The following is a 22047-nucleotide window of genomic DNA, read 5'->3' as shown; positions in this document are numbered from 1 at the left end:
AATGACTTCACTGATGATATCACTGATGACATAATCCACAACGTCTCTGACACACCCACTCACACCCCTATAGAATCTTTTATATACCCACTGCCACTGCCACTCCCACACAACCATTCACAAACCCATTCACAGAGCCATACCAGTACTTACACACCCATTCACTGATTCATAGATCTACACACACATCTACTTGCTCACCCATACAGTCACTCATACACCCAGTCACTCACTAATACAGCAATTGACATATCCACCCATACACCCATATAAATACTCACACACTGAGTCACCTATAGAACTACTCACATACCTAGACACCCATCCATACAGTCAATCACACAGCCATTTACTCACCTGAACAGTTACACACACATCCACTTACTCATACAAATAGTAACACGTAGTCACTCATCTATACAGTCACTGACAGAAACGCACACTCATCCATATAGCCACTGTCACATTCACTCACTCATGCATACAGTCACTCATATACCCAGTCACTCACCTATACTGCCTTTCACATACCCAGTTACTCACCCACTTTGACACAGTCATACAGACACTCACTCATCCATACATCTTCTCACATTTGCACTCACTACCCAATGCAGGCACTGACTCAGCCACTCACTCATCCATACAGGCAGTCACACACCTCTTCACCCACACACACAGACATCCAGACAACCAGTCACTCACCCATATAGCCATTAATGTACCCACTAAAAACACATACACCCACTTAGACATCAACTGACAGCTGACAGACAGATACACATATTCACACAACCAGTGGCTCATCCATACATTCACTGAGACACCTAATCACTCACTGATACAGTGAGTCATGCACCCAACCCAGTCATCCATTCAGTCACTCATACACCCACCGATTCACCAATACACCTTGGTATATATATTTAACACTCATTAACTTTTAATAAACACTCACAGTCACTGGATGGTGTCATGAGTGAGGAAACATGTGAGCTCATAAGCAGTGCATTACGGGGGCGCGAGTTATAGTTAACTCAGGTAACTAAAACTCTGTTTTTTTTATGAGTAAAATCTGACCCTAACTATAACGTCCCTGTAACCTTTGTTTTTTTTGTGCAAATATATATAGATATATACAACCTACTGCTGTTTGCCAGTAGGTAGGTATAGTTAGGACCTAGTTTCCATAGGGAAAGCATTTATTAGTACAACAGTCAGTTCAGCTGATGTGTAGAAGGTTTTGAGGTGATTTGTCAAGTGGGGGTCGGGAAAAAGTAGGGACCCCAAAACACCTTTTCCCCATGCAATTTCCCATAGGGATTTTGAACATGACTACAGCCCAAAATGCTTGATGGAGTTACACCAAGTTTGGCATAAAGGAAGGTCTTGGTTCAGAAAGCAACCTTTTTGTAATTTGGTATAAACAAAAATAAAATAAATATAGATATCTAGGGATGCGGACCCTCTACGGAGCCACCCACGGTGAACCCATGGCTCCATGCACCACAGCAAAACCCTGATTGGCTGGCCGCAACCTGAAAGAAAAGTTGAGGCTGGCATTTTATGTGTCAAGAAACTGTCCCTGGGGCTGGGGCCAATACAGCTGGAGCATCAAGATACATCTCTAGAGGCATAGTTGAAAACAACCTCCTGAGAGTACCCATCCTATACAAACCCAACACCACTCCTACCAAAGCCCAGCTAAAATGTATTTTACTAACCTGTAGGTCGACAGCAAGACATGCTGACGATATAGCAGACCTCATACTTACCAATGAACCTGACCTTCTAATTTTAACCGGAACATGGCTAAATGAATCATCAACCACCATCCTTGACATATTAGTTCCCCCAAACTACCACATCACAAGGCTAGATATAATTCATGGGCCAGGTGGTGGTATTTCCTGCATACTTCAGAACAACCTCTCTGTGAACAGCTCGAACTCCCCAGCTCTCTCTTCCTGTGAATACTTATGTTTAGACATCACTAACAATAACAAACCTATATGCTCTCTACACTAATTTTACCACCATCCAGGGAATAACCTCACCTTAATCAAACACTTCATGGATATCCTAGCCATAAACGTCGGACAACAAAACATTCAAATATTCCTGGGGGACTTTAACCTCCATTGGAATGACCTTGAGGGCCCAGAAGTTAATAGCCTCAAAGCTTTCCAATTGGACTTCAACCTGTCCCAAATCTGTGACAGCCCCACCCATGAAAAAGGCTCAACCCTTAATCTAGTAATTTCCAAAGCGAACCACACCCAGATTGAATTGATTATCCCCTGTGACTGGTCTGACCATCACATCATCACCTTCCATATCAATCAATCAGTCAAAGCACTCTCTGTCCAACCCATGAGAACGAAAATCTGGAAGAGGAACCTGAAAAATATCAGTCCCGACTTACTCGCAACCTCTAGTCCTAACCTAATGCAGCCACCAGAAGGGTTAGACGAGGTAAATAATCTGACTAATCACTACTTCCACGCTATGAACACGGAATTAAACAACCTAGCTCCCCTAAAACTGAAAAGAGTCCCCATAAAAAACTCAAAACCCTGTATGATGGTAGGCTAAATGAAGACAGAAGATCACTAAGAGCAATTGAACGACAATGGAGATCAGCACCATCCTCTGACCACCTCAAGTTACTAAGCAGTACCCGAAACTCATATTACAGAAAGATTAGACGATCTAAACCAGACTTCTTCAGCGAACAACTAGACCAAGCCAAGAATTGCCCCAAAAGGCTATTCAAACTAATCAAATTTCAATCTAAGGTTCCCTCCCACTTGCCCCAAGTCAATCCTAACACACTGCCCACCTGCAAGGAATTTGCCTCCTTCTTCACAACAAAGACAGGTAACATAAAGACAGACCTGCTTAACGATCTAATTATCCCATACCGCCCTCATAGGATCTCCTCACGGACCATGCTAATGACCCCTCTTAGTGGCTTGGCAAAGTTTGACTGCAAGAACAACGCATCCTGGGCTTCATTCAACACCTATAGCGAGGAAACTATCCTAAATACGCTCACGGCTCTGAATCCCTCCAATCACTTCTCGGACCCTCTCCCAGCAAACCACCTAAAAGACTTCATACCAATACTAGTTCCTCTATAGACAAGGATTATAAACACATATCTCCTGCAAGGATCCATTCCAGACATCCTTAAAGCAGTTCATGTTTCCCCCATCTTAAAGAAGACATCGGCGGACCCATATCCAACATCCCCACCTTGGCCAAACTGCTAGAAAAATGTATTCACACACAGCTTAGCAACCACATAAACCACTTCAACCTGCTCAATCAATTTCAATCAGGTTTTCGTGAAGGGCACAGTATCGAATCAGCCATGACCCACATAATAGATGACACATTACACATTTGGGACCAAAACAAAGCCTGTTTACTAATCCTGCTTGATTTGTCCTCAGCCTTCGATACTGTCAAACATGACAACCTATTAGATCTCTTGAAACACAGAATGGGACTATCTGGTCCGATCCTAAACTGGTTCACCTTCTTCCTTCAAAATAAAACACAAAGTTTCAAGGGCAGTCAAGCCTTTTCCAAGCCCAACCCAGTCACTTTAGGAGTATCACAGGGATCATCCCTCTCCCTTACACTTTTTAACCTGTCTACAGAACCACTCACCGATCTTCTCAGCTCCTTGAATGTCCATTATTGCATGTACGCAGACGACACACAACTGTACATAAAGATCAACTCACTAGAGGAAATCAAATCGCTCAACTCAACTCTCCAAGAAACACAGTCCTGGTTGGCCAATAACCACTTAAAAGTACGCCCTCAAAACTGAATTCCTCTCAATCGCTCCCCCAACCAATCAACAATCATCCTCGAGTGGATGCAACACCTAACAGCACTCAATGGTCAACCTCTCATCATCGATTCAGCAAAATCGCTGGGAATAACTCTGGACAATAAGCTAAATATGCAGAAACACATCAGCTTCGCCACAAAAGGAGCAAACTTCCAGATGAACACTCTGAGGAGATTGAAACCCTTCCTGCCCGCAAATGACTTCAAACAGGCAGTTCAAACTCTTGTAATCCCCAGAATTGAATATGGGAGTATCGCTCTCTGCGGCCTCCCAGATCTACGACAGCCCCTCTAAGAGCCTCAATCAATGCAGGTCCGAGATGCATTACAGGGTCCAAAAGAAACTGTCATATCTCCCCTGACCTTCGTGCCCTCAACTAGCTACCTTTTGGGGCCAGAATCCACCTGAAAATAGCCTGCATGAATGCACAAGGCACTCCATCGCAAAACCCCAAGATACCTAGCTGAGAAACTGACACTATCGGGTGGCAACAGAACCACTAGGTGCTCCTATAATCTTCTACTGAAACCACAATGATTTATCAAGAAAAAAATATACAACCGGTCCCTCTCTGGAATGGCTCCCAGGATTTGGAATGCCTTGCCCCCAGAAACAAAACAGAACCTGTCCACGGCATTCTTAAAAAAAAAGTGAAAGCAATTCTCTCAGCCAAATTCACTTGACCTATCTATATAACCTTGTATATATTTGCCAGCCTGTTAATAGCTACTACTGCTGTATTACTATAACCTATATAATTTTTTGTGTATTTCTGTCACCCATATTTGCCCTGTAAAGCGCTCTGATACCCGCAAGGGTCTTATTCGTGCTATATAAAACCTTCAAAATAAATAAATAAAAATAAAAGTAGTGTGTAAAACAGATGAGGAGGTCAAGGTAGACCATATTTTTGTAACAGAGGTCACAAAAGTAGTCATGTTGGGCAAGAAATTTTCTACATGCAAGATCTGCAGAGCCCTCGTGGTGCTCAGCATGGCCCATGTAACTCTGCGATGGATCTGCAACACACACACCCACTCACAGACCCGCAGAGACTATCACACATCCACTCACAGACCCACAGAGACTCTCAGACACACACTCAAAGACCCACACAGACACTCACAGACCCACTCAGAAACTCCCGTTCCCACTCACAGACCCATCCAGACACTCTCAAACCCAGTCATAGGCCCAGAGAGACATACACACACCAAGTCACAGACACTCACACACACAAACAACTACTCACATATGAACTCACAGACACACACACCCACTCACAGAGCCAAATAGAAACTCACAGACCCACTCTGACACTCCTACACCCACTCACAGGCCCAGAGAGACACTCACAGACCCACGGAGAGACTCACACACCCACACAGACAGTCAAACCGTCACTAACAAACCTACACAGAAACTCACACACCTACTCACAGACCCACTCAGACACTCACACCCACTCACAGTCTTAGAGTGACACTCACACGCCCACTCACAGAACCACAGTCACTCAAACACCCACTCACAGACCCACGGAGACACTCCCATATCCAGTCTCACATCTACAAAGTCACTCCCACTCCCAGACACACTGTCACTCACAAACCCACTCACAGACCCACACAGACACTCACACACCAACTCACAGACCTACATAGAAATGCACACACCCAGTCACAGACCCACAAACAAACTCACACACCCACTCACAAACCCAGATATACAGTCATACAATCACTGCAAAACACATTCATGTGAATACTGAATGTGCTGGTTTGTATTGAATGAGTGCTTTTATTTTGTGGAACCATGATGGAGTCGAGAATTATAAAAGAACGTTTTAAAAAAGAAGATCCTGGGTTTGAGAAAAAGGTTGGGGTAGGTGACAAATTCCACTCCATCGGCAGAGTTCGCAGAGCTTTGCCCACTCCAATCGGAGTTCTGAAAATCCATGGAGCAGAGTTTTTTTCCTGTCACGCAGCTCATCAACATTAAGTTGGCAAGCACAACCAAAAAAAAGTATATGCTAGACTACCTCCAAGCGAGATTTCTCATTGCAGGCAGTCGTGGCAGGTCGCTACTGCTCACGTTGAGAAACCTGCCGCTCGTCTTGAGGAAGCTGCTGCTTGAGTTGAACATCTACTCGAGTGGCAGAAAGAAGGAGCACCCTCTTCCACTGTGTGTTGGGTCATTCATGCTGATTTTACAGCACAGGGCAAACTCCTGGTGCTAAAAATCAGTTTATTCATCAGTTCGCGGAGTTCCGTGTAGCAGAAATCTACAAGCTGCACCAAGGCCTACAAAAAAGGTGGCTCTAAAAAGAGCTTTTGGGTTTATGGTGCATAGATGGTAACTTCCCATAAAGCAGGAAGCAGTCTTCCAAGTTGTTGAGAAACATCCTGCAGCCTTTCTCTGTGAAACAAACTTCTTCCTTTCTATATATACCATCCATATCAAAGAGTAAATTATTGTAGTATATGGAGCCCATGTTGTGGCCTCTGAGGAAAGCAAAAACTGGTAATTCAAATGTTTCCTGGATTTGTCTCTCTGTGGACAAAATGTAGTTGACCACTTCCACTTATGCCTATGGCAAGTGTTGGAGAACACCAAGGCAGTGCGAGAGAAAAGTGCCATAAGTTGACCAAAGGTATCCTTCATTAGGATTTCCAGTCCCACCCCAGTCAGTGTGTCTAGGTCATTTCCACTACAATGCACTAGTGTGAGGTCTGAATGTTGCCAATCCACAATGCTTTCAACCGACGGCACCAAATGATGTCACTTTAATTCTCTTTGGCCAACCCAAGTGATGTCACGATTAGGCAGACCCAATTCCCTGTCAATGCCACTCTTTCTAGCACATTCTCTCACCCAAAACACAAAGCTATGATCCACAATCCACACTAAACATTTTGAAGACAAGGAGAAGTAGTATACAAGAGAAGGCTGGAGATGAATGAGACAGTTTTCAAAATCAAAAAGGCTGTTAAAATAGTTGACAGGAACTACTTTAAAAAAGAACATTTTTAATTGGATGTAAATATGCAGGTAGTTAAAAATAGTAGTGACAAATCACAAAAATAAGTAGATATGTGATTTGTTCTGGGTAAATTAAAAAAAGAAATGCTATTTTGGATATGCTTGTATTTCAATACAGTCATCCACACCTGCCACAGCTGAATTTGAAGCTAGTTTGCTGCTCACAGAACATTTTGGGAGCTTTTGACCTACTGGTATATGTGAGTGTTCCAAAGGTGGCTGCTATGGAAACTGAACTAAGAGTGTGAGTGAAAGGGTTCCAAAGAGACTTTAATTTGATCATTAAAAGGAGAGTGGTTTAGACATATTGCTTATTATGAGGCACTAATTTTATAAAATTGTGTACTATATTAGGATATAAAATGTAGGTGCAAAGTAATAACTGTACATTGTTAAATGCTTTAACGGTCCCCTGTATAGACTCGTGAATCTGTCGCGAAGTTACACTCGGGGCCAGGCCAAGCATCTTGACAGATTTATGAATCGGCCCACAAATCTACCAGATTGGGCTTTTTATCAGGAGCCGAAGAAAGGGTTAAGAAAACTCACCATTGAGAAATGTAATAACAAAAAAATGAAAGAGCAGTTATGATTTGCTAAGCACATCAGTATCACTAAAAAAAGAGTACAAAAGATTGCCATTACTTGTTCTTGTACTGAGAGTGGTATACAATTCTTGAACTTTAGTCTTAACATTTTGTCTGCAGTGAAACCGGAGTGGGCCCAAGAGTGCGAGCAGCCCACTTCACAGAGATTAGCATTTGGTTTGTAAATATCAAGCAACAGAAACAATAAATTCAGGTGCATAACCATTGTGCAACAGGTTCAGTGAAACTTGAGCGGGCCCAACTGTGCAAGCAGCTCATTTCATGAAGATTACCACACAGCCACTCACACAGCCACTCACTCACCCATATGCCCAGTCACACAGCCACTCACTCACCCATGCAGTCACTCACACACCCACTTACTCACCCGTGCATACAATTACACACCCACTCACACACTCTTATTGCCACTCACAACCATTTAACGATATATAGAACCACTAACACACCCATCCTCTAAGATTACAGGTTATAGCTACGGAAACAAAATGGGAAAAAAACCTTATAAATTCTCTAAAACACCAAAGGTTACAGGGACATTACAGCTAGGAAAAATAATTAAAAAACCTTGCAAATTCACTAAAAAAAAGCAAAGGTTACAGGGACATTTAAAACTTTTTTTTAAGAAATGTAGAAATGCACTGAAAAAAACAGAGGTTACAGGAACATTATAGTTAGGTTCAGATTGCACACACACAAAACCATAGAAATTCATCAGCTATAGTTACTCAAGTTTACTATAACGTATGCCCCCGCAATGCACTGCTTATGACTGCACATATTACCTCACTCATCACATGGTCAGTGACATCATTGATGACCTCACTGATGATATCTCAAATGACATCACTGATGGCATCATCTACAGAACCACTCACACACCCACACAACCTCTCATATACCCACTCACATACCCATACAACCACTCACACACCCACTCACTCACTCATTCAACCACTCACATAGGCACTCACCCATGCACCTACATACACAGCTAGCCACTTATCCAGTCACTTACACAGCCACTCACTCACCCATACAGCTACTCACACACCCACATAAACACCCATATGGCCACTCGCACACCCACTCACTTACCCAAACAGCCTCTCAACAGAGCCACTCACACACCCACACAATGACTTAAATACCTATTCACATATCCATACAAGCACTCACATGTCTAGCCACTCACACAGACACTCACTCTCAAATACAGCAATTTACACAGCCAATCACTTAACCATACAACCATTTACACTCACAACCACTCACCCATACAGCTACTGACACAGCCACTAACAAACCCATACTGCCACTCACACACCCACTCACTGACCCATAGAGCAACTAACACACTCACTCACCAATACAGCCACTCACATACCCACTCACACAGCCACTCACATATGTTAGAAGTAGTATCACTCAATTATAGTGTAAAAAGTATACTAATTTAACTTTTGTAGTAGCTTAGTTTATTTGTTTAACACTCAAAAATGTTTTAGAAAACATTCACAATCACTGGACGATGTCATTAGTAATGCTATTTGAGATGTCATTAGTGATGTCATCAGTGATGTCACTGACCATGTTATGAGTGATGTCATATGTGAGGTCATAAGCAGTACATTGAGGGCGTAATTATAGTTAGCTCAAGTAACTATAACTGCAGAATTTCCATGGTTGTGTGTGTTATTTCTTGAAATTGCACGCAGCACCGAAAAATGTGTGAATCTTTTGATCAGAAATAGTGAATTGCTAACTGCATCTAACAAGCATTTTCAATGCAGTAGGTCTCGTACGTACGCGAGTTTGAGCTATTGGCATTGAAAATGACAATGCCTTTTATTCATATTTTAGTTTTTAAAACATAAATAAAAGGCTTTGTCATTTATAATGCCAATAGCTTAGACTTGCGTAAACACGAGACCTATTGCACTGCAAATGCTTGTTAAAAATGTCGTCCAGGAAAATTCAGGCTGGAATAGCAATTTCTACCCAAGCTAAATTACTTCTATCATGATACAAAAACAAAAATCAAAAATGAAGATTTCTGGACAACAAGCTTTTACAGAAGTATATCAAGGTGCCAGGGCAATGTGCCCCAGTGCCACTGCACCTGCTGCACTGTTTTTAGCCAGGCCCTGTCACAACAACAGTTATCTTTGAATAAATGATTTCCAGCATCTTCTTTATTGACTTAAAAAGGTGGGTTTTTTAAAGAGAAACTCTAACTAGAAACTCACATTTTCGTTTTATACTATATTTGATTCACCCTCTAATCCGCTATCCACGATGCAGGCTGTGCTCGCTCAACCAACCTGCCAGAAAGGAAAGCAGGTGTGTCTTTTGCTTTTCATCTCCAGCCAAGTAGCCAATGTGCGGCTTAGTAAGGAACAAGTGCATTCTCAGCTCTGAATACAGCAACACAGACGTGGCCCTGCAGCTCAGGAGCTGGAAAAAAAAACTGATGCGAGTCAGGCAACATTACAACAATTTGTAGTACTGACTGCATTTATTTAGCGCGTTAAACTTATTTCTACAGCGCTATACGCATGGTCCGACAGCACCTAAAAATTCAGAAGTAGGACGAAGAAAAAGGAAATGTCAATCAACTTCAAGAGAACCTTGTGGGCGCTTTGCAAGGCTAGTTACTAGTGGAAAGGTGGGTCAGCTTGCTATCAACATTACCAAAAAAGAAACGCTAGAGACCATGCAGACTGACAGATCGTACTAATCGTAATAACTGTGCGGAACCGGCAGAGCTTTCTGTGCGAATGAAGTCTACAGCCTGCAGCACAAATACCAGTCACATATCAAGAATACCGCAAAGGAGGGGCATGGCTACATGCTTGAGGGTGATGGCCACGTAGTGAATCAGCTCCCGCGGCCTCGCCTGTTTTCTCCCATATCCTGACTGAAATATCAGTCCCTCGGCGCAGTGAGACCCCTGTGCTGAAGCCCCTGTACCGAGTGGGCACTTGGAACTGTCTAACACCCCCGATACCAACGCCGTCTGGAGGACAGGAGGCCTGTGTGACGACTTAAGCCGGGACCTGCGGTGAATGCCGGAGCTGCGCTGCATTGTGGTACCGCAGCGCGCGCACGGCTGCTTCTGCAGGGGACTGAAGATATTGAGCCGGCCACAAGCGGGGGGCGAGGCAGGATCTCCCCCCCTTTGGGACAGACCGGAGCCACTTCAATCATCCTCCATGATGGGCGCGGTGGCCGCCATTATCGGACACCCGCAGGTGGAGTTCCATAGACCAGGCGAGCACACAGGATCGCCAGAAACTCTCCTATATACCGCCAGCACGGATCCCCAGGAGAGGGGCTATGGGGACAACGCGGAACGGGATCTGGAGTGGCTGCTGGGGCTGTGCTGGTGGGCAATACCGACGTGTACACGTGGCGGCTTTTGTGGTGGGCGAAAGTCTCTTAACAGGCGACGGGCAGTGGGTGAGACAGGATCTCTCTCCATTCCCCGACCATCTTCCCCCGCCTAACCCTGTGGCAGTGCATCGCCGCTTCTTCTCTTGCCTCCATAGAGCGCAGCATCCACCATTATTGCCGTGATTGTCCCCACAGAGATACTCGCCGTAAACAACGGGCTTCCATCTACATTCCAGTGACGTCCGCCTTGACAAAGCTATCAGTGGGAGGGCCTCTCCGGTGACGACCGTTCCATCACTGGGGGGGTCTCTGCAGGATGACTACTTATCGCAATATATACAAGGGACTTCCACTGGCAGCTGCTATTGGCCTGATATTGCGGGGTGGTCGGCAGTGGAGGCTCTGCGTGGTGCGCATTGTCAGATGCCTCGCACAATGTCCAACGCTAAGGGTGCCAAGATGACCTTCCAACACAGACTCGACTGCTTTACGTATCAAAAAGTGAACTCTCCTGAAACAGTCCACAAATATAAGTCAAGCACAGAGGCAGGGAGCCTACCGCCTGAGCATACCCTAAAGGATGTGATGGACGCCATTGCTGGAGTGCGAGCCTACATGGCACAGTGTACTGACGCCATAACAGTGGAGGACACCCTCATCAGAGCAGACCTCTCCAAGATGAGCGACAACGTTAAACAACTTGAGGTCACCTTGTCTAGTCTCGTGGACGATGTTTCACAGCTACAAAACAAACTCCAGGATCTTCAGGCCTTCAAGAAGCAGGCGGAGGACAAACTAGATGATTTTAAAGGGCGGTTCAGGAGGAATAATGTGTACATTATTGGGGTGCTGGAGAGGGCGGAGGGGCAAGCAGCGGACCTGTTTGTTGAAGATCTCATCGCCAACCACCTGTGCCCCAAGGGCCTATCCCGGTTATTTGTGGTCGAGAGCTCCCACAGAGTCCCGGGTGGAAGACCAAAGCCGGGGGCTCCTCCGCGACTAATCCTGGCCCGCCTGCTAAACTTCAGAGACCGGGATATCATTTTGCAGAGCGCTAGAGCAGGCCCGCTCTTTGAAAATGCCACAATTTCCTTTTTTCCGGACTTCACTCAAAACGTTCAGAGGCTTCTTCGCTCCCTTCTCACAGTCAAGAAGCAGCTTCGAGATAAGGGCATTAAATACTCGATGCTCTTTCGAGGCCACCTGCGTGTTGAAGTCAACGGGAAGGCCTGGTTCTTCGATCATCCTGAGGAGGCTGGGGACTGGCGGGATGCGAGAGATTACAATGCCAAGTACAGTAACGGGGCGGAATGACTGATGAGGGACTCCACACGCTGACCTGGTAAGAAACTTTTCTGACTCTTTCACCGGTTTGGAGAGGAGAGACACTGTGGAGACGTCAGAGACTAGTATTGTCAAACGATACGCCCTGGTGAGGGTGTGCTCCCACTATGGAACAATTGGACATTGGGGTGGACTAGCTGAAGACACAATTTAGACCTGTTTATCAGGGATTGGGCGGGCTGCGGGAGGGATTACTCCTTATAAATAACCTTCTTTAGGGTTTGCAGGTTGGGTGACAGGCGCTCTGCACAGTTGTTTTATATGAGCAGTTGGGGGCTCAGAATGCAGGGTTACAGGGAGGGGGATTGAGGGGTTTGGGGCATTGGAGAATCTCGAAGAATGTTTCCTTTGTTGTTCGTTTGGTTGTTAGTTGAGACAATGCCGTTGGATATCCTGCATTCAATACACTCGGGTTATAATCACACACATGCCTGCACAACTAAAATTACTTAGCTGGAATGTTAATCGACTAGGAGATAGGCTAAAGCGCACACTGATCCTTCAATACCTTAGGCGTCACTCCCCAGATGTGGTGCTCCTACAGTAGACACACTTGAAAGGCCTCACCTGCAAAGCCCTCAATCGATGGGTTTACAAGATGGTCGCTCACGCGGGCTTTACCTCCAGCTCCAGGGGGGTGGGTGTCTTTTTGAAAACCACATGTCCCTTCACTATACAACATACTCGAACTGATGACGGGGGTAGGTATGTAGCAGTCACGGGAAGGTGGGAGGGGCAAATTCTCAATCTGGTCTTGGTCTATGTCCCCCCGGCCTCCAACACACAACTTTTATTGACCTTGGGACGCTGCTCATGGGACTCCCTGATGGTCTTCTCTAGGGGTGGGCGGAATTTGCGGAAGCGACTTTCGCAAATTATCGCGAAAATGTTAAAAATCTCCGCAAACAAGCGGAAATATCGCGAAGATGCGGAAGTTTTTTTCCGGCATGTTCGCGAGATTTTCTGCATGGTTGCGGGTCGCCAATTTACCCATGTGGTTGCTTGCGGGCACGGCCATCTTGTTTTCAGTTGTCTCGCGGTGCATGATCGCGAGAAAAAAGACGTGATCGCGCGACGCATGACGTCACTGCGGACGCGAACTGTCGCGAGACAGCGCAAATGGCTAAAACAATACAACATCTCATGGAGAACGCGACCGGATCGGGAAAACTTGTCGGCGAACGCGGGGATTCAGGTAAGGCGATCGCGCGCGCGCGAGAATGTATTATTTTACAGCGCGAGCAAGAACCAAATTATCGCAAAGCTGCGGAATGCGGAAATTTTGACATTTCCGCGCTCTCCGCGGAACGCGGAAATGCCAAATTATCGCAAATTCCACGAACGGAACGGAAATTTTGCCCAGGCCTAGTCTTCTCCTGGTGGGTGGGGACTTTAATGCGGTAGTTTTGGTCTCCTTGGACCGACGACCCCCTTGGGACTCAAGTTCCTCTAATCGCTGGATGCCGGATTTTTTAGCCTCCTTAGGGCTCACAGACACGTGGAGGGCGTTCCCCCCCACCAGTATACCACTTTTTTCTCAGGGGCTCACAGGAGCTTCTCTCGTATTGATTATGTGCTAACCCCTGCCCCACAAGCGGCTTATATCCATGAGGTTAAACACCTAGCCAGGGGCATCTCAGGCCATTCCCCCCTTTGGGTGCAAATGGGACTGGGAGAAACGCAGAGGACCGGGGTGGCACCTATTAACCCATGGTATCTCCGAAACCCACAGGTCAAGAAAGAACTCTTGAAATATTGCCAGCTGTATTGTCAAGAAAACCAGGGCTCGGTTGACTCCCCACAAATATAATGGGAGGCCTTCAATTCAATTATACAGGGTAGTGCCATTCCTCTCATCGTGGGGACTAGGAAAGAAAAACACAAAGAATTGGAGAAAATAGAGACTGACATCTTAGACCTAGAGAGGCTCTCAGATGGGATCTGTCACCAGAGGCGCTACACCTCAAGAGGGAAGAATATAAGCACATAGCAACAGATAAAGCCAAGGAATGGGGTGCACACAGAGATGGTAGGCTATACGAGTGGGGCGACAAGGCCGGCAAACTGATCGCCTGGCTTGACAAGAAGGAAAGAGCCAGCAGGCTGGTCCCCGAATTGCAGAAAGACGGTGGCGACGTAATTAGTGACCCCATGGCAATAGCAGAAGCTTTTGCAGAACACTTTCGTACAATTTACACATCCACGTCACCTCAGGGGGAGGAGGATTCTAAAGCCCTCCGGCGAGATATCAGAATGCCCACGCTCTCCCCGATGACAAATCATATTTAGATAGCGACATAACGACTGAGGAGATAGTGCTGGCCATTCGTAGTCTTAAACCAGGGAAAGCTATGGGACCCAATGGACTCCACATTGAATTACACAAATTGTGTCCAGATTTGCTCTCCCCACATCTGAAGGCTATGTATGATGATAGTAGAAGCATAGGCACCCTACCGTTGGACCAACGCATGGCCTCATTGGTAGTTATTCACAAAGACGGCAAACCAAAGGACCTGTGCTCTGCATACAGACCCATCTCCCTTCTTAACGCGGAACCCAAAATTCCTCGCCAAGCTTTTGGCAACTAGGTTAATGAAGGTCATACCTGGGTTAGTGCATGCCGATCAGTCGGGCTTAATGCCCCAGCGGAATACGGCTCTTAACCTGCGGCGAGTGCATGGTGTATTGCGGAGGGTTGACACGATACAGGAGGAAGCCTTCATATTATCCTTAGACGCCTTGATGGCCTTCGACACCGTAGAGTGGCTATATGTTTTGGCAGTGCTCGCAAAGCTGGGCTTTGGTCCTATTTTCATATCCTGGATCAGGCTACTATATTCGGCACTGCAGGCACAGGTAGTAGTAAATAACAAGTGCTCTGCAGTATTTGAACTCAGCCGGGGTACCCGCCAGGGGTGTCCTCTGTCACAATTATTATTTGCTTTATCCATGGAGCCCCTGGTGGCATGGATCCGAGAGAATCCCGTTATTTGAGGGCTGAAATGGTCTACGAACTGGGAGGATCACATCTCACTATATGCAGATGACATTCTCCTTTTTTTATCTTTCCCCCGTAGATCACTCAGGAGTATCCTAGACATCTTTGCGGTGTTTGGGTGACACTCCGGCTTCTCGATCAATTCGGACAAATAAATAATGTATTTACTCAAGGGTGTCCCCCCTCATCTCTTTGCTGATTGCCCCATACAAATCGCGCAAGATGGGTTTCGCTATTTGGAGATTTTTATTACTACTGATCCTAAATTGCACTTTGACAGAAATCTGCACCCACCCCTACAGAGACTGGGGGGTGACACCACCACTTGGAAGATGCTGCCTCTTGCACTCCTGGGACGGCCAGCCTTATTTAAAATGATGTCCCTACCCCGTTTTTGGTATGCACTACAAAATACCCCCAACCCAGTGCCAGCCAGTTACTTTAGAGAAATTGAGAGTCTTCAAAGGGAGCTGATCTGGAATGGGAGACCTCGGATAGCATATAGAAAACTGGTCCTCAATTGGTACGACGGAGGCATAAGCCTCCCAGATATTAAAAAGTATTACTGGGCTGCACAACTAGCAGCCATTAACCACACCACCTATCGCGGTCCCTATGATCCCGGATATGCAATGGATAGATGGATCCTTCTGGGCAGAACCTTTAGTGCTGCGTTGTACTCCCGCTGGAGGAAAATACCACTCACCGGCCCTACAAAGCATGCTGTGAAGATTTGATATGACGTCCAAAAAAGTATGGGTTGTAGTAGTAGATTAACACCCACTGTGGGAGCAACTAGGACAACTGAGGACCTCCAAGGGTTTTGACAGATGGGATCTAATTGGCATATCACGAATAGGTGATCTGTGGGCCCGGGGGGATGTGGTACTATTTTCAACGTTACAACAGCGATACAAAATGTTGAACTCAGAATTTTCCGATACTTGCAGATCCGCCATGCCCTCTGTGCGGCTATACCAAAGGGCACTACACTCCCGGACTCCTCCCCCCTGGAGGACAGACTTCTAGATGGATACTTGCCCGAAAAGGCAATCTCCCTTACATATAAGAAGCTCCTACACCATACCCCCGACCCCGTTGAACAAGTGCGGAGATACTGGGTGGCTGACGGCCTGGAAATGGAAGACGATGAATGGAGGGAGGCAGTGGCGTCTCCCCAGGAGGTGGGTATATCTCCCCGACTGCGACTGGTCCAACTCAAGATCCTCCACAGGGCCTACATCACTGGACCACAATTGGTACATATGGGAAAGGAGGGCGGCGGTGAATGCCGTAGAGGGTGTGGACAGGTGGGTACATTTATATACATCCTTTGGTAATGTGACCGTGTTCAGAGGTTCTGGCAAGAGATACATCGAACCTTCCGAGCGGTCCTGAACAAACACATACACCCTGTGGTGAAACGTTGCCTTCTCAACATATGGGAGCCTACTGATTTAACCACCCCCGAGAGAATTTGGGTGACATTGGGTCTTACAGCGGCAAAAAGGGACATCGCGCAACACTGGGGTTTGGACACACCACCCACACTGACACAATGGACACAAAACTTGGACTGGTGCATGTGTAGAGAGAAGACGGTCTACATTGCATGGAGATTAGGGGTGGGCGGAATTTGCAAAATCCACTTTCGCAAATTATCGCGAAAATTGTAAAAATTATCGCAAACACGTGGAAATATCGCGAAGATGTGGAAGTTTTTTTCCCGCATGTTCGCGAGATTTTCTGCATGGTTGCGGCTCGCCAACTTACCCATGTGGTTGCTCGCGGACGCGGCCATCTTGTTTTCAGTTGTCTCGCGGTGCATGATCGCGAGAAGAAAGACATGATCGCGCGACGCATGACGTCACTGCGGGCGCGAACTGTCGCGAGACAGCGCAAATGGCTAAAAACAATACAACATCTCTTGGAGAACGCGACCGGATCAGGAAAACTTGTCAGCGAACGCAGGAATTCAGGTAAGGCGATCGCGCGGGCGCGAGAATGTATTATTTTACAGCGCGAGCAAGAAACAAATTATCGCCAAGCTGCGGAATGCGGAAATTTTGACATTTACGCATTTTCCGCAGAACGCGAAAATGGTAAATTATCGCAATTTCCACGAACGGAACGAAATTGGCCTAATGGAGATGTCCAAAAAAGTGGTCCTCAGTTTGGTGCACCAGAAATAAGTATAGAGGAGATATCTGTGAAGCGCCTTTGGTGCCTATCGAGGACGGGGACCTATCTTCTTAAGTTCAAGCAGGGAAACTGTCTTCAAATGTAACATTATTGATTCATAATATGTGTATTGATGAAGTGCAAAGTTGTATTTCATTTTCCAACAGTGCTGTTGTCTCCTCTGCTATCAATAAATAAGAATTAAAAAAAAAAAGAATACCGCAAAGAAGCTGATCCATAACTGTGTTCACGGGGGGAATGTCTGTCTGTATTTGACTGACGGATGGTTTTGTGTGGTGAGAGGTGGTACAGGGAAGGAAAATGCCAATTTCATCTACCGCCACACACTCCCTACACCACCTTTATCTCATTCTTCCAGTCTCGTTTTTAGACCTCCTCCTCCCTCTGTCGCTGTCTTTCAGTCTTTCTCTTCCTCTTTCTTTCGTCCTTTTCACCCGGACTCTCTTTTATTCTGGAGCTCATGAAAGATAAATTCCGTGCCAAAAAATGAGTTCTTCCAAATATGTGCCCCACCTGCAGCACCGGCTCACATCCATCCAATCTCTAGCAAGCCTTTCACTTCTGGTGCCCAATTGAAAACAATAATTTAAAAAATGTGTTTATTCAATATGTTGCTTGTGTTCCAAAAATACTGTCATGTGCTTCAGTGATAGTGCTTTTAAGTGTGCAGATGTGCACGAACTCGTGTGAGTGTATCTCTGGCCAAAGGTTGTGTGCATACGCATGCAGCAAGGGCCGGACTCGTCGCTTAGACTGGTTTCTGGCCCAGGCATACACTCTTCATTTTGTTATTGTCCCCAGATGATAAATGAGGCGTGTTAGACCTGGCACCATTGGCGTGGGTCTCCCCTCCATTTTTGCTGTTGCCTCATATGTTTTTGCTGGTGATTAGATCTTTTGGGCACTGTGCCACTGCTGTCCAGTGCCACAGTGCAAGTGCTCCCTACTATAAATGAATGTATTGATTAGTGATTCCATGATTGACTGATTTGGTTTACTTGTCAGACCCTAGTATAGTGCACTGAGTGTGCCCAGGGCTTGTAAATCCAAATGCTGCTGGTGGGCTTGCAGCACTGGTTGTGCTACCCACAGTAGAAGCCCTGTAAAATGTGTCTAAGGTCTGCCATTGGAGAGCCTGCGTGCAGTCTGGTACTGTCATGCTGACTGGGCAAGTGCACCCACTTGCCAGTCCCTAAACCTTTCCTTTTCTTCATATCAGACACCCCTATGGTAGGCCCAAGGGCAGGGTGCATTGTAAATATAATGTAGGACATGCCCTGATGTATGTGGCATGTCCTAATAGTGAATTACAGCCATTTTCGTTTTTCACTATTGCAAGACTACCTGTTCTCCATAGGCCAGAATGGGCTGTTAGATTATTACATGTTTATAATCTTAACTGACTCAGAGAACATGGTAGAAATTCGAGTTTAGTATGCCTGAATTCAGAATGATAAAAGACATCTTTTAGTGGAGGTGGTTTTAACATTCTGTGTTTGAAAATACCACTTTTAGAAAGTAGGTACTTTCTTGCCTAACCTTTCAAGCCTGCCTCTGCTAGGTTGTGTATTCCTTTGCCTGGTTTCTGTGAGTGACAGGGCTGGGGGATTCCAAGACACAGGATGAGTCAGCCCAGTGGTGAATAGAGAGATCTGCATCTAGATGGGAGGGAGGGGTTACACCTGAACCTTGAATAGGGCTCTGCCTGCCTTCCACAATGCTGGCTCCACCTCCTGGGGAGTGGCTGATGTCTCTGCCCTGCACAGTGAATGAAGAGAAGGAATCCTGTCAACAAAGTGCTGCAGGGCTGTACTTGCCTTCCACAATGCTGGCTCCACCTCCTGTGTGGCGTCTGATGTTTCTGCCCTGCACTGTGAAAGGAAAGAAGGAGTCATGTAAACAGAGTGCTCCAGAACTGGTTTGGACTGGGCAAAGGCCCCTCTGCCCTCAGAGGACAAAGGATTCTGGGGTATAAATATTGGGACCCTGATCCCAAGAGATTAGATCACTTTTGGAACAAGAAGAAGCCTTTACTGAGGAGCGGAACCTGAAGAAACTGAGGAGAGACTATCCCTAAGCTGAAGTGCTGCTTGGGGGATTGGCCTGCAGTGGTTTGCCTGACTGCCAAAGGAAGGAGAAAAGACTTTGTGTGCTTATTTCAACTTGTAAGGATCTCCAAGGGCTTGGAACAGAGCTTGCCTCCTGCTGAAGTCTCAGGGATAACAGACTTCAACCCCCAGCTCCCCAGCAATCTTTGGAAGTGCCTGCTGCTGTTTTGGGCCTTCTGAGGGACTGCATGTCGCAAGGAGCTGGAAGCGCGACTCAACGAAGCTGAAGCGTGTCGCCGTCGCTGCTGCTGGCGTCGCACTTCTGAACAAGGGTGTCGCCGCTGGAGTTGTCGCACTGCACCGCATCGAGAGAAGTGTCTTGCAATGAAGAGGAAGCGTGTCGCCGTCGCTGCTGGAGCTGTCGCACTGCTCCACATCGAGAGGAGGGTCTCGCAACGAGGAAGAAGCGTGTCGCAGTCGCTGCCGTCGCACTTCTGAACAAGGGTGCCGCCGCTGGAATTGTCACATTGCACCGCATTGGAAAAAGCGCCTCGCATCCCCGAGAAGCGCGCCGTCATCGGAGCTACTGCCGTCGCATTTCTGAACAAGGATGTCGCCGCTGTAGTTGTTGCATCGTACGGAAGCTTCACGCATCATGGGAGAAGAGTGTCGCAGTTGGAGCTGTTGCCGTCGCACTTCTGAACAAGGGTGTCGCCGCTGCAGTCCACACATCGAACCGAGAACTTCTCGCATCCCCGGAGAAGCGTGCCGCATCTGGAAGATCTTCACATCTTTATTTCTTTGCACCAGAACTTTGCCGCATTTCCATCGCTGCGACATTGCTTGTCGTGGAAGCGCCACGCATCGTAAGGTACATTGACGCAAAGTGTCGCATCTTAAGAACTGAACTGAACTAAGCTAAAAACTACCATCTTAAAGTAATAGTATTGTGTATTTTTGTCGTTTATGGTCTTGTGGTAAATCTATATAAAGTATACTTATTTTTTATTTAAAACCTGTGTGGTGTCCATTTGTAGTGTTGTCACTGGATTACTGTATGTGGTCACAAATGCTTTACACACTGCCTCTGAGATAAGCCTGTCTGCTCGTGCCAAGCTACCAAGGGGGTGAGCAGGGGTTATTTTAGGAGTGTACCCCCTTACCCTGACTAGAGGCAAGGGTCCCTATTTGTCACAAGTACCTACCTGTGCCAATGAGAGACCCCCAAATCTAACAAGGCCTGTGTTCAGTTGCAGAAGGCAATGTCCCTGAGCTTACCTCAGGTCGCTTCAAGTGCTCGCAGGGTGACATGAGGAGCCGGGCGTGACTCACTCAAATTTCCCGCCATATAAGAGCAAGTCTCCAGAGAGACCTCCTGGTCAGCCTGGACCCTCCTCCCTCTGTCCCACAACCTCGATTGTTGTATTTATTAATAATACTGGTGCGTTGCCATATTTTGCCATGGTTTCAATACAATAACAAACAGAGCTGGTTACCAGGGCCCACCGACCGATCGGGTGAGTGTATCCGCTGTATATCATAGGACACCGTCTCTGGGCCTGGGAAAATGGGCCCTGTTTACTTATTGATTTCCTGCCCGGATGGGACACTGGCACGAAATCCACTCATTAAGAAACAAGCATTTGCAATGCAATAGGACTCGCATTTATGCGAGACCCATTGCATTGGAAACGGGAGTGCGGGCGTGCGCGAAGGCACGAACGCGAGTGCTGTAGTAAAGGGGCCAGTAGCCATAGAAGGAAACTAATGAAGACATGCCCATCATAAGGAGGGACTAACAGGTCTAAAACCAATCGGAAGGCAGCATTTAGGACCTAAACTAATGAAAAAGATGGGTGGAGAGTGGGCGGAGCTTCCATGAAGCTTCCACGCCATACTGAATACTGCATGCCTCACAAAGCAAGCAGTGCCTGCGCGCTGCCACTATAGGCTCAACCTAAAAATTAGGAAATCACTATTTCAATATAGAAAGCATTTCCAAATATGTAATTCATTAAAATACTGCATTTTGTACATACAAAATTCCATCAATTGAGAGCAGGTGGTAACCAGCTGCAAAATATAAAACTGGGCCTAAAATGCACTGAATTCTTTCACAATGTCTGCACATGATGCTGTAGTAAGTGGAATGTGCTTTCTGGGAACTCAGCAGAGGAGGGAGAGAGATAGGGTTTTCAATCAGAGGGTAATTCTTTTTAAACAAACAAAGAGGTCATTCTTAGTTTAATTCATGATTTGGACCTTGTACTAAGCAGGTCTACACAATGCAGTGGTGCTCTTTCTACCCACATTCAGTTTTTGTGTAGCTTACACCTGTTAGCTTTTGCTGGCTACCAATGCACTGTGGTAGTTGCAGGAAGTATATCTAAGAGTGCCTTAAGCAGGGTTTTTAGAATCTTTCTTGAAATAATGCTGGGAAGAATTAATTTGCACAATGCATTTTGTTAAAAGACCTCCTGCTGAGTTGCAAACTACAAAAATCCAATTGTTTACAGCAGCATATTTCTTCCATCTAAT

The sequence above is a fragment of the Triturus cristatus genome, chromosome 2_2 (assembly GCF_964204655.1).
Source record: "Triturus cristatus chromosome 2_2, aTriCri1.1, whole genome shotgun sequence".
In the NCBI taxonomy this organism is placed as follows: Eukaryota; Metazoa; Chordata; class Amphibia; order Caudata; family Salamandridae; genus Triturus; species Triturus cristatus.
This window is presented reverse-complemented; position numbering follows the sequence as displayed.